Source organism: Papilio xuthus, unplaced genomic scaffold (genome assembly GCF_000836235.2).
Source record: "Papilio xuthus unplaced genomic scaffold, Pxut_1.1 DF827714.1, whole genome shotgun sequence".
NCBI classification, from domain to species: domain Eukaryota; kingdom Metazoa; phylum Arthropoda; class Insecta; order Lepidoptera; family Papilionidae; genus Papilio; species Papilio xuthus.
In genome coordinates, this window is record NW_013530935.1 from 6,446,803 (window position 1) to 6,459,116 (window position 12,314).

General features: G+C 34.3%; 1 protein-coding gene across 6 annotated transcripts in view; it reads left to right on the forward strand.

Moving 5' to 3' along the window:
• Positions 1–12,314, forward strand: part of smash (smallish) — a 108,447-nt gene that overhangs the window by 84,548 nt on the left and 11,585 nt on the right. The gene's annotated exons all lie outside the window — the stretch shown is intronic.

The window sequence follows — 12,314 nt, forward strand, 5'->3', positions numbered from 1 at the left end:
CGCGAAATAATACCAGTACCACTCATCGTGATGAAGGGCTCGAAACTAGTCGGTGCCGACGCGATCATAGTTCCATCTCCCATACATTTAAGTAAATACATTTCTTAGTCTAAAGAGTGTATATTCTTATATTCAGATTCGGTCTCAGAAACCCACAGTAGGAATAATTGGCCTACTTTAGCTTTTTGTAAGTTAAACAATTTATCCGGCTTCTGAAATAAAAACGTCTCTGTATAGTTCGCGTTAATAGTCCGTTTATTTGTAATTAAGAATGTTTTGGCGGGAGTTCGTCGAACGTCGTTCGAACGTTTTGCGTAAAGGAAATTGCGTGGTACATGCCGCGAATGAAATTATGCTCGTTTTAGACGCATTACGTAAAACATTTAACATCCGTTTGTTTATAAAATACCAGTTACTTCGGCAATCAATAATGCACATATCAATGTATTGAAAGGCAGTGAATGACGCAATAACCTTGACTTTAGTTTAAATGGTCATGTAATTGAATTCCTTATTAATAATCAAGGCAATAAATGAACTCGTAATTCTGCACAATTATTGCAGTAGTTCGAAAATTTGTCTCTAATCTTCTTTTTATCTTTAGTTTTTTTTAGTCTATTTTTATTATAAAATATTTGACACATTTATTTATATTGATTGTTCTTTGTAGTTTATATAAGCAAATTATAATTTTATTAACTGCCGCCCGCGAGTCCGTCCGCGAAGATGTAAAAAATAATTAGTAGCCTATATGTTCTTCCAGACTATGTTCTACATCTATGCCAAATTGCAGCGAGATCCATTCAGCGGCCCAAATATACGTAATAGCATCCATTCATCTAAACTATCGCATTTATATTAGTAAGATATTAATTACATTAAAAACATAATATAATTATAATAATAGTATATGTAGTTACTCTGCAAGGTCCATTCCGCAATAAATCTCAATTGACACAATTACAGTCGGCATTATCTCTGATTACCCGTTTTCAACAGAGCGCCGCAATGCTGTTGCATTAAACTCGTTGAGTTAACTTGCGACACATTTGTAATGTTATGTTATTAAATGTCACTTGTAACATTTCCTACTCAATAAGAACGATGCATTTACTTTTAATAAATAATCATACTAATATTATAAACTAGCTGTCGCCCGCGACTCCGTCCGCGCAGGATTAAAAATAGATGTTGGCCGACTTACTCAATATGCTTACAAAATTTCATGAGAATCGGTCAAGCCGATTCGGATGAGTATGGGAACGAAAATTGTGACCCGAGAATTTTATATATAAGAAGATGTGAAGGTTTGGATGGATGGATATTTCGTTGAAGGTATCTTCATAACAGCTGTATGGATCTCGGTGAAATTTGGCATAGATCTAGAACATAATCTGGAAGAACACATAGGCTACTAATTAAGTTTTTTTTTATTCCGCACAGACGAACTTGCGGGCGACAGCTAATTTATATATAAATTTAATCATTTGAACTTCAATAATTCAATAACAGTTACTATGACTAATTTTAACTAGAAAATGTTAACCACATTCCTTATACTAATGACTTTAATTAGTTTTGACGTCACTTACTACTCCACAGATACGATTTAGTTAATATATTTTACGCTAAAGGTTACCTTAGTAACCATTAAACATCTATGCGTGGGACAGTTGATATAATCAATAAAATATCAGTCATCAAAATGTCTTATTTTGCAATAAAACTTTACAAGAATATCAGTGAAATGTAGTGACGGACTTAAGGTGTCTTTTTACAAGAGATAGAATAAGATAAAAATATATAACAAAATAATTGTAAGTTGGATATAAATTCTTAATTAATTAGTTATATAATTATTCTCTCAACATGTCATTAACCTAAGTAACACGATACTCAGAGCTCACATCCTCTAACGAATTTGTCGTGTTTCGTGTCGTGTCCGCGCCGTGCGCGCCGCGTCTCGTCTCCTCTGACAACCGCAACGGGGACATAGTATCGTTTACCAGTGTAATACGCCCTGTATTAGGGTTGGCAATGTCAAGAAAACATCATAACTATAATAGGAAGTTAACAAATAGTTTATCATACGTTATTTATAGTTACATAAAAGTACAGATTATATTTAAATATATAGATCTTACACATATTAGAAATGAGAATGATTGGATATATGGATGGATGGATGTTTCTTAGAAGATATCTCCGGAACGGCAACATGGATCGGCCTCAAATTTGGCATAAATGTAGAACATATTCTTGAAGAACACATAGGCTACTAAATTTATTTTTAATCCCGCGCGAAGGGAGTCGCGGGCAACAGTTATTTGACACATCACAGAAGGCAAGTGATACGTCTACTTTAAACATAAATTTCCAAATTTTATCTAATTACAAAATTGAAAAACATTCAACGACTTCATTTGACAATTCACGATTATAAAACAAATTATTATAAACCAAAGAAGTTTTTGACAGCCCTAGCTTCACCGGTCACTATACCTGTGCTAGACAAGGAATAACGTTACACATAATACATTATGTAACATGAATTACTTGTTCAATATTAAGTTAATTAGCAGTACAACACCAAAATCAAATTATAAACATGTTCATAAAATAACATAGTGTATTGTGTACCCACAACTCAACGTATATATACATACAAACTTAGTTAACGGAGAAAATAACTCTATATAGCATTAGCAGTTGCCCGCAACTTCGCTTGTGCGGAATTACAAAAAATGTGCTAACAGTCTATATCACCCAGGGATAGTACAGCTTCCCAACAGTGAAAGATTTTTTCAAATCGGTTCATTACTTTCGGAGTCAATTAAATGCAAACTCACAGCCAAATCTTTCCTCTTTATAATCGTACTAATATTATAAATGCGAATGTTTGGATGGATACATGTTTAAAGATATCTCCATAACGGCTGAACGGATCTCGATGAAATTTGGCATATTCATAGAACATAGTGTGTACGAACACATGGGCTACTAATTATTTTTTAATACTGTGTAGTTTTTAAAGAGATTAAAAAAAACTTGGAGAAACGTTTTGTTTGAGTAATGAGTAGTAAATAATTTCCGCTCTGTTAATCCATTACGTTTATTTAATCTGTAACACTTACAATGCTGCTCTAACTCTTCTCAACTCGGATAAAGAATTGCGAACACGATGACGTAACGCAATGTAATCGTATATTTTATAACAATCTTTTGTTAAGAAGTTTTTAATTACAACATTCACTTTGTTTTGTTACTGTCAGGGTATCGCCTTCGTCTTTCAATTTCGTAATCCGGTTCTTTTTAAATATTAGTCTTTGAGTGTATTAAATCGTTAATTATTACCAAATTAAAAACTACTAGAAAGTCAACAACTAGTTCATCGTATTATAAATGCGAATGTTTAGATGTATGGATGTTTGTAAGAAGGTATCTCCAAAACGGCTGCATGGATGTCGCTAAAATTTGGCATAGATGTAGAACATGGTCTGGAACATAGCCTACTAATTATGTTTTTTTGTAATTTCGCGCCAACGGAGTCACGGGCGACTAGTGGTTCATATTTGATTTCCTTATGTCTTATGCTAGTCGTCTTAAAAAATATGTTAGGGTACAATTTTAAGATTGCAAAATAAATTGGCTGTGGGCTACACTAATTAAGTTTTTTTATATATCCACGCGGACGGAGTCGCGGGCGACAGCTAGTTTCTTATATTCTAAACGTCGAAGTACTTCTAAAAGTAATAAAATAAAGTTTGAAGCAATAACAAGTTCTTTAATAAGGTTAAAGGCTAGAAACAAGGCTATTTACCTGAATGGACACTTCGTTTATCTTAGATAACTCAATTATGTAAATCGCGGCGTTTAACCCCGAACTATTGAACTTTCGCGGAGTCAACTTACCTTTAGTATTCAATCGTATAATTGCAATAGAAAGCAAACAAGAAATTCACTCCGGACGCGTTATACTGGGTTTTTGAGACTTAAATTCCCCGATTAAAAAAGATTGTTATCTCTGTTTAGTTAATAATAAATGAGAGGGATAACGATATGTTTTATACAGAGATTTTGGTCTCAGAAACCAAAAGAGATACGATATTTTTAGTAAAAAGATATGGTTTTCTTTTTGTTTAAAACCAAAATAAATCAAGAAACAAATTAAAAAAAGTGTTTGTCATAATCAAAACATTTTCGTTTATTCGACCTAACATAACTTTAAAATTCTATTTCCCTATTTTAATTGACGGGTTCACAAGTCTACCATAGTCCAAGTCCATAAATGGTTTTGCATTTTAAATACTTTTCTGCATATATTGTCAATAAGCTATGATAGCTTACATAAATTGAAATATATTTCCTGCGTTCGTTTATCGTAACATTTCAATATTGTCAACTTGACATGATAAACCGCGGTTGTGTACATTTCCCGCATGATACGCCTCCCTAGCTCACTTTCTATCTACCACTATCATTACGCCGCACGCCCTGGGGTAGGCAAAACAGTAATTGTCAGCCAAAGCGACTTTGTATACACTTTCACTCTCTAAAGCCCTTTTAGATATACAGATCGTATTTAAATTGTCCAATACTGTCAAGAATCAAGTTTGGAAATCTTATGATTTGTTTTTGAATTCATATTCTTCAAACTACAAGTCTAATAGAAACAGTTTTGATTAAAATCCGACTCGAAGGACCGAACGACAAATTAAATAAACATTTTTTGATATTTGTATATTATTACTCTATTTATATAACTCATTATAATATTGACATTTACATTATTTTATTTAAAATATATAAATGGAAATTTTCAAAGCATCAATTATTAAATTATCTTGTAAATGTAAACGAACAAGATGAAAGAGAACAACATACCAATACGTAGGAATGTGGTACATAGGAAAATGTTAATGTTATAGATAAAATAAGTTCTTGCAGTTAGCCGGACCATAACAGTTGCAACATTGGATCGCCGGGCCCTATAGCGTTATGATAGTTGACCGTAAAAGGGTACACTTTGAACCGTGTTTCATATTTGCTGTCCGATAAAGCAATTTATAAGCGAAAGCGATTGAAATTGCTAAACTCTAGAGTTATTAAGTGGTTCCTCTAGCGAAGAACTTTACCTCCTTTAGCGATAAATCCATCCAAAACACTTCCCTTAGAGGTGAATTAACGTCAACTTCTTTCCTTTCCTAGCCTGTTCTTTCAAGGAAGGTATAGGAAGGGGTATTGGATTTGAAGGATTAGAGGACACGTAGAAAGGAAAAATATTATCTTCCTATCTATCAGGATAGTCCCTCCTGAGTCCATTAAAGGTAGGCAACGCAACTGCAACTATAGATGTCTACGGGCAGAGGTCGCTTCGGTTCTTTGGCGAATTCAGGTTGCTTGCTCTTTTGCCGCTTTTTAATATGAAAAATATATAATTTTTGTTTGTACCACAATATGATTGGTTCCGTAAGTAGTCAGTAGCTGTATCGAGTGGTATCAGACGACGTGGCGAGGCAGGGATTTATCTCATAATGATTGCAGGCGCGTCCGACGTTTTGCTAACATCCAACTCTGCTTAGACTTTTAAATGAAATTGTCCAGTCTACGGCAACTAGTGATGGGACATAATAAATATTTTATCTCTAACTTGTTTTTTTTTTGTAGGGCTCAAATTTTTTATGACAAAAACCTTCGCCCAATATGCTAATAGTAATTATATTTAGCATTCTTTCTCCGCACGCATTTTGCTCGACTTCAAACTTTCCTGATGGGGTAGGCGAAGTACATTCACGCGAAGCTATTCCATAACAAACTTCAAAAATTTATAGAACTGAGAACTTTCGATAACTCACATGATTGACGCGAGTCTGTTCCATACTTTTTTGAAATTATTTTTCTTTCATACTTATTAAAATTAATCGATTAGCGAATAGAGATAACTGCAGGCCATCACTATTAATGTAGCGCGTTTTAATTTCTTAGCTGAGGCAGGTTGCAAGGCTATTTTCTCGGAAAGCGAGTCTACAGTTGCTATGGTCTGTGTTACGCAGCACGAACTATCTAGGGATAGTGCAATGCAACACAAGAGAATGCGGTAGCTAGTAATTCGCCAATCTCTTACCTAGCCAGTTTACCTAGCATATCGAATAGGTTAAATTAAATATTTTGTACACTTTAGTTTCTTATTGAATTTCTTAAGCGACGTGATTCATCTTGCTTTTTAGTAAATCCCACGCGGTTTGCATTCTGCCGATAAAAACATTAACCTTGCGAATATTACTCAAACGAATCGAGTGTAGTCATTGCAAAATAAAGGTGTGGAAATGCCCGCCAACGCACAAATCATATTACATGTAATTGGTGAAAAACCTACACACGTTTTTGTTGTAATCAATATTAAAACAAGGATATTGTTTAATAAACTTCCCCTATAAATGGTATCCGAAACTGTTACTTCTTGCTAATATTATAAATACGAATGTGTAAATAAATGGATGTTTGTTAGCAGATAACTCTAATATTGCTGCATCGATCCCGCTGTAGTTTGTTGTAGATGTAGAACATAGTGTAGAAGAAAACATAGACTAATAATTAAGCTTTTTTTCCGCGATAGTAAGTAGGTAATGAAGAAAATTAGTGATAAAATATAGTAATCGTCGCAATTGCAACCTATCATTGATAGAGAAACGTAATCAACTGTTTTACAAGACATATTTATGTCTGTTGTAACAGATATTCAAATTAAATCAAAGAGCTTCTGACATTTAAAGGTTGCAATTCGGTGGCTGTCTTAATACAATTGCAATGCATCGTGATTCGATTATTTACAGCTACGTATTAAATCGATTTTAACTAGATTAGTAATGTTCAGATACACGCCCACAGCAACCAAAAACCCATCAGTCATTCATTTAAAATCTTAATCACTCTCTTACTACCGTATTGCAGAAGAAATTTGTTTATATTTTCACTTGATTAGCGACTTCTTCAGTTACAAAGAGCATGTCTACGTTTACGTGTAATGGGAGGAGGTGATATCACGTGACATCCCCCCCTCGCATCACCTCCCCCCGCGTCAGCTGGCGACCTGCTTACACCCGACACCGAGTGAACTTGCACAATGCACTACCACACGGCGACACTCTTGCTGTCAAAACGTACACGAATAAATGTAGTCAGGGAATTTAATTCGCTTCCCACTTAGAATCGAATATCTAGTACAGTCAGCAGCTGTAATATTTAGATATTTACAGAGTCCATGAGTACATGTTCTTGACTAATACTTGCATATGTATTTTTGAAACCGACGGCCGATATTACTTTGTAAGTTTTGTAAATGTACATATATATTTATGCAGCTGACTGTACAATGAACTGTGAACATATGAGCTATAATTTACCATATATGTTACTATGATAGTTTTTAAATCGAATAATAAATATAAAACATTAACCTTGCTTTCCAAATACGATGTAAAAGTAATATTAAGTAACGTAATTGGTGTTTACGGAAATTCAAAAAACACTTTCATATTTTCGTTCATAAGCATTGCCAAATTGAAAGACTAATTTGTGGATATTCCAAATATGTTTTTAGATGGATACGATCAGTGACAGCTAGATTTTTAGAGACAAATTCATGTATGTAAAATTAAAAAGTCTAACATAACCTAGAAAACATTGACTATTCATGTACAGGACATGTACAGATTTGATACAAAAAATATAAAACTAGTTTCAACAAAAAGTTGTTAACAAGATAAAGCTTCGTTGCAATTGTGATTAAGGCGCCATGTAAGCTGGGAGCTTAAAGCTTTTTGTGTAGTACCTTGAAAGCGGAACTGGTTTGTGTTGGTGTTTGTTATAATGCGGAAGATACCTAGACTTGTTCACTTATCAATACGTGTTTAAAAAAAGGCGTCACTGCAGAAAAGGTTAATGCAATACATTACGCGGTAATTCTTGTAAATATACAAAATGTTTTTCATCAATTTAATATTAATTTGGATTTTTAGAAATACTATTTATATAAATATACAACGTGTCCCAAAATTCAATGATATAACTGTACTGGTGTATAGCCAGATTTATAACTACAAGGGGAAAATACTAAAAAAAATCCTTTGTTTAAAACTTATATAAACGCTGTACATATATCATTTTATCATATACTAGCGGTCGCCTTCGACTTCGACAGCAAAAGTAGTCTAAAATATTTCGTGAGCTGCTTTCCCGTCAAAAACAGTTCAACCGTTTCGGTGATTACCCAGAACAATCGCAGCCTTGCGAACAGATACACAGACAGACAAAAATTTAAAAAATACAAATAGTATATTTTTCTACAATCTGTATTACATATACACACTCTAATTTTATTAATATATATGGATGTAGTTCTTTGAAATTAAGCGTTATTGGTGTATACATTGAGAATTAAATTTTCTAAACAGCTCCTTTACACTAATGTAAAGGTAAAAAACGTGTTACGTGTAAGGTAACGCCCCCTATAGGGCATGTTACAATGCTAGATCGTCTTCCCACAGTTTCCTGTTACTAGTGTCGGAACAGATTGGAAAGCGGTATAGCGTGCGGCTTATGGCTTCACACAACTTGCCCTTAATTCGTTACCTAGCGAAATGGGGACAAGTTTAACGTTATTAACGTGATCGTATTTGTACATTGTTTTAAAAGTTGCTCCACTTTCTAGCGCACTGATTTTTACATTCTATTTACTTTACATTAAGGGAATGCAATAGATTATCATTTGCTTCTTTCTAATTTTTGACATTAGTTAGATTCATTTGGGACGAATGATGTACTTACGTTGTGAAGTCCAGTCTCAGAATGAATAGTGAGGGGACATAAACGTCGACGTTTTAGTAAGGCTAGTGTTGCGTCAGTACACTGGCACATTTTCGGTTTTTCTTCCTAACAGTAGGAACTCATTTATCTAAAAATTAGCGGTAGCCGACGACTCCGTCCGTGCGGGTTTAAAAAAATACTTCATTAGTAGCCTATATTCTTCGAGATTATAAATTGCAGCGAGATGCATGCAGCCGTTCTGAAGACATCTTCAAACAAATATCCATCCATCCATACATTCGCATTTAAAAATTAGTAACATGAGAAGAAAGATTGTGGTACCATTGTAAATTGTTGAATATAGATTATGTTTCATCTAGTTAAGAATTTTTTCAGCCAAGATCTTAATCTTAAATTTATCTAGACTCTAGGAAATTTCCTATTGTATTTACACATACGGTGTTACCTGATATCAACGCGCTTTTTCCTCACGTCCAAACTACCGTATATCTTCGATTCAGTAAATAACGAATGAATGTCATGTCTCCCAAACCGTTAAACAACGATGTGAGCGGCGTGTAATTTGTAAGCGCGTGCGGACACGCAGCGATGACAAAGAGGCCGATAATGACCGCCTTGCTGCCGCGTAACGCTGTGTACACACTAGCCGATTTAAAAACGCGCGTTTTAAAAACTTCAAGGCCACACGTTTATTTTGTACTATTTAGTTAAAATGTCATTTGACGATTTTTGGCAATGTATTAAAAACTTGTAAAAATTGCTTACTTCTTACTAATATTATGAAAGCGACTGTTTAGATGGATAAATGGATATTTTTTTGAAGTTATCTCAAGAACCGCTAAACAGATCTCGAACATAGTCTTGAAGAACACATAGGCTACTAATTGAGGTTTTCTTAATCCCGTGCGGACAGATTCGCGGGTGAGTAAAAATGAAGATAAAATTTTCTATTATTTGTTAATTTATACGTGTTAAATTTTAGGTCTTATAGTGATAGTTTGTTTAGTGATATTTTAAGCTAAAAGCAAATTTTATTCTTTATCGTCTCATGTGTATCAGCTTTATCCCCCTCCCCGCGCGTACCCGCGCCCCCTGGTGGCGATTCTACCGCTAATCGTGGAATTACGTGCAAAAAACAAACATATCGCGACGTTAACTTGGACACGCGTAATGCATTAACTGGTAGCGATTATGTTTTTTGTCGCATTTTTCATACTTAAAGGTTTAACCAACGATTTAATGGAAAAACTAAATTATCGACTCTTAAACTCGGTAATTATACAACATTTAGTTATCGTAGGTTTCAATTACGTTGCACTTATTTAGGTTTCAGAAGCTGAATATTTAAACAAATAAACAATAATCGTATTTTTATTCAAAACATTTAAAATATAGTCAAGTCGCGAAAAACATATTTTTGGGCAAGAGGCCCAATAGTTTTTCCAAATGCGTGAAAATTGGGGACTATCGGGGTTCACATACTAGTTTTAAGCTCGATGCGGATTATTGTAGCTTCAATATTTGAATTGACCGGTGTAATCGCTTCAGCTTGTAACTCATACCAACTGGCGGATGTCAAGAATGCTTCGTCTCGTCATTTCGTGCAAAAATCCACGAATGTTGGACAAGACAATCGTGAGGCCGCGTGAGGAATTGCCCACAATATCTTGTATTTGAATTTTGATGGTTCGACTTAAATCATGGTTTTTTAGCACTTATTAGTATACGTAGAAGTACTTGTACATAAGAACATAAAAAAATGTTCTTATGTTCAAATGTTCGTTATCTTTTTTTATTATTAAAAAGTCTACAAAAAACAATTTTGCTTCGTCATTATCGTATGATAAAAAGGTTCAATAAATTCGTAATTATTATTCCTTTCTACAACAATTTTATATGAGATAAAAATTATTTTAAATTGTTCAATTATTTAATTATAATTATAAAATGTTTTTTATTGTTGTTAGATTAAACCCATGTAAATAGATTCGTGTACCGGAGACACGAGCGCGCGTGATCCCCAGCGCGTGAGTCCAGGTTTGATCCTAGAGGAAATTGCCCGCGTGAGTCCGGGACTCGATGCTGAGGGAAATTGCTCAAATGGGAACGTTCCCATGCTTGAATGCTTAGTTATGTACAACGTATATGTTTAGTCTATGTGGAAATCTATTTACTATTGATTCAAAGATTGCAATCATAAGGTTAGGGTTGACTTAATGTTATGGGTAGGATTTTTACTTAAGTTCAAAATACTTTCGCAAATAATTCGAGACTAGAACTTTCTATGGTTTTTAAAGAAGTTTTATTCAATTATTATAACAAATAATTAACTACTTTCGTTTCAAATTATTTATAACAAGCTTTTATCAACGTCAAAAACATTAAATACCTTTGAAGCCCAAATTATTTTATTTATACTAGGAACAAAACATTTAAATTTCACCGATTGGGCAAACAGTGGGGTCACGCAATTGCCTGTGACCCTAGCTCGTGATCCCGGCTCGTGACCCCAGCACAAGTGTAATGCCCCACGAACATTACATCACGATTGTAACTAAATCAAGTACATAGTACTACGCATGTGGTCTGAGCTTAGCTTAATAAAATTGTACTTATATAATAAATAAATAAAATAGTCTGTTTTGTCATTTTGGAACAAATCATATCTTGGTGATATCTTCTTCTTATAATTAAGTAATATGGTAATAATTAAATGCAAGTATTCATTTTTGGTATAAAAATGAATGTAAGAAGCGTCTTTAAGGCAACAGTTTGCTTTTTACAAAAGAAGATTCAACGTCGTTCGCGTTTATGTCACTTATTAATTATTGTCAACGGACAGAAGAAAAAAATCTCTATTAAAGGCAAGAAGTGTGATAATCGCGCGGGCTTTCTATTCAAATGTACAGAAGTGTGGCGGCGAAAGTGCGCGTGCGCAGCCCCCCGCTCCCCAGCGCCCCCCGCCCCCCGCCGGCCGACGGAGTGTTTAGCGCTCACACTGTGTTTTCACTTTTCTTCCGGCTCCATAGGGTTGTCACAACTGTGTAGCACTTAATTAGTAAAACATTCAAGAGAATTCAAACAATTATATGTTTTTTTCTTTATTTACTAAACTGCAAAGTAATTTGTTTAGGCTCTTTTACTTTTTGAGAGCATTAAGGTACTGACTTAATGCTCTCAAAAAGTGCTCTCGAAGTCTGTCATAAATCAAACACACGGATCGAATACTTATTCGAAAACTTATTCGTAAATCACTAAAAAAAATAGAATTTACATATAATACACACATATAATCCAATAAACGTGCAATTTTTTTTTTTTAAATATATTGTTACAACCCTAACAACTTATCACTTGTAAATTTCGCTTATAGTATGATTATATCAGCATACGCGCGTTTCCGTAAAGTTGACATTCGCCTTGAGACGGCGGTGAACGAACGCTTCCCAATCACCAGACCTGTTCAAACAAATATACCAATGAACTTG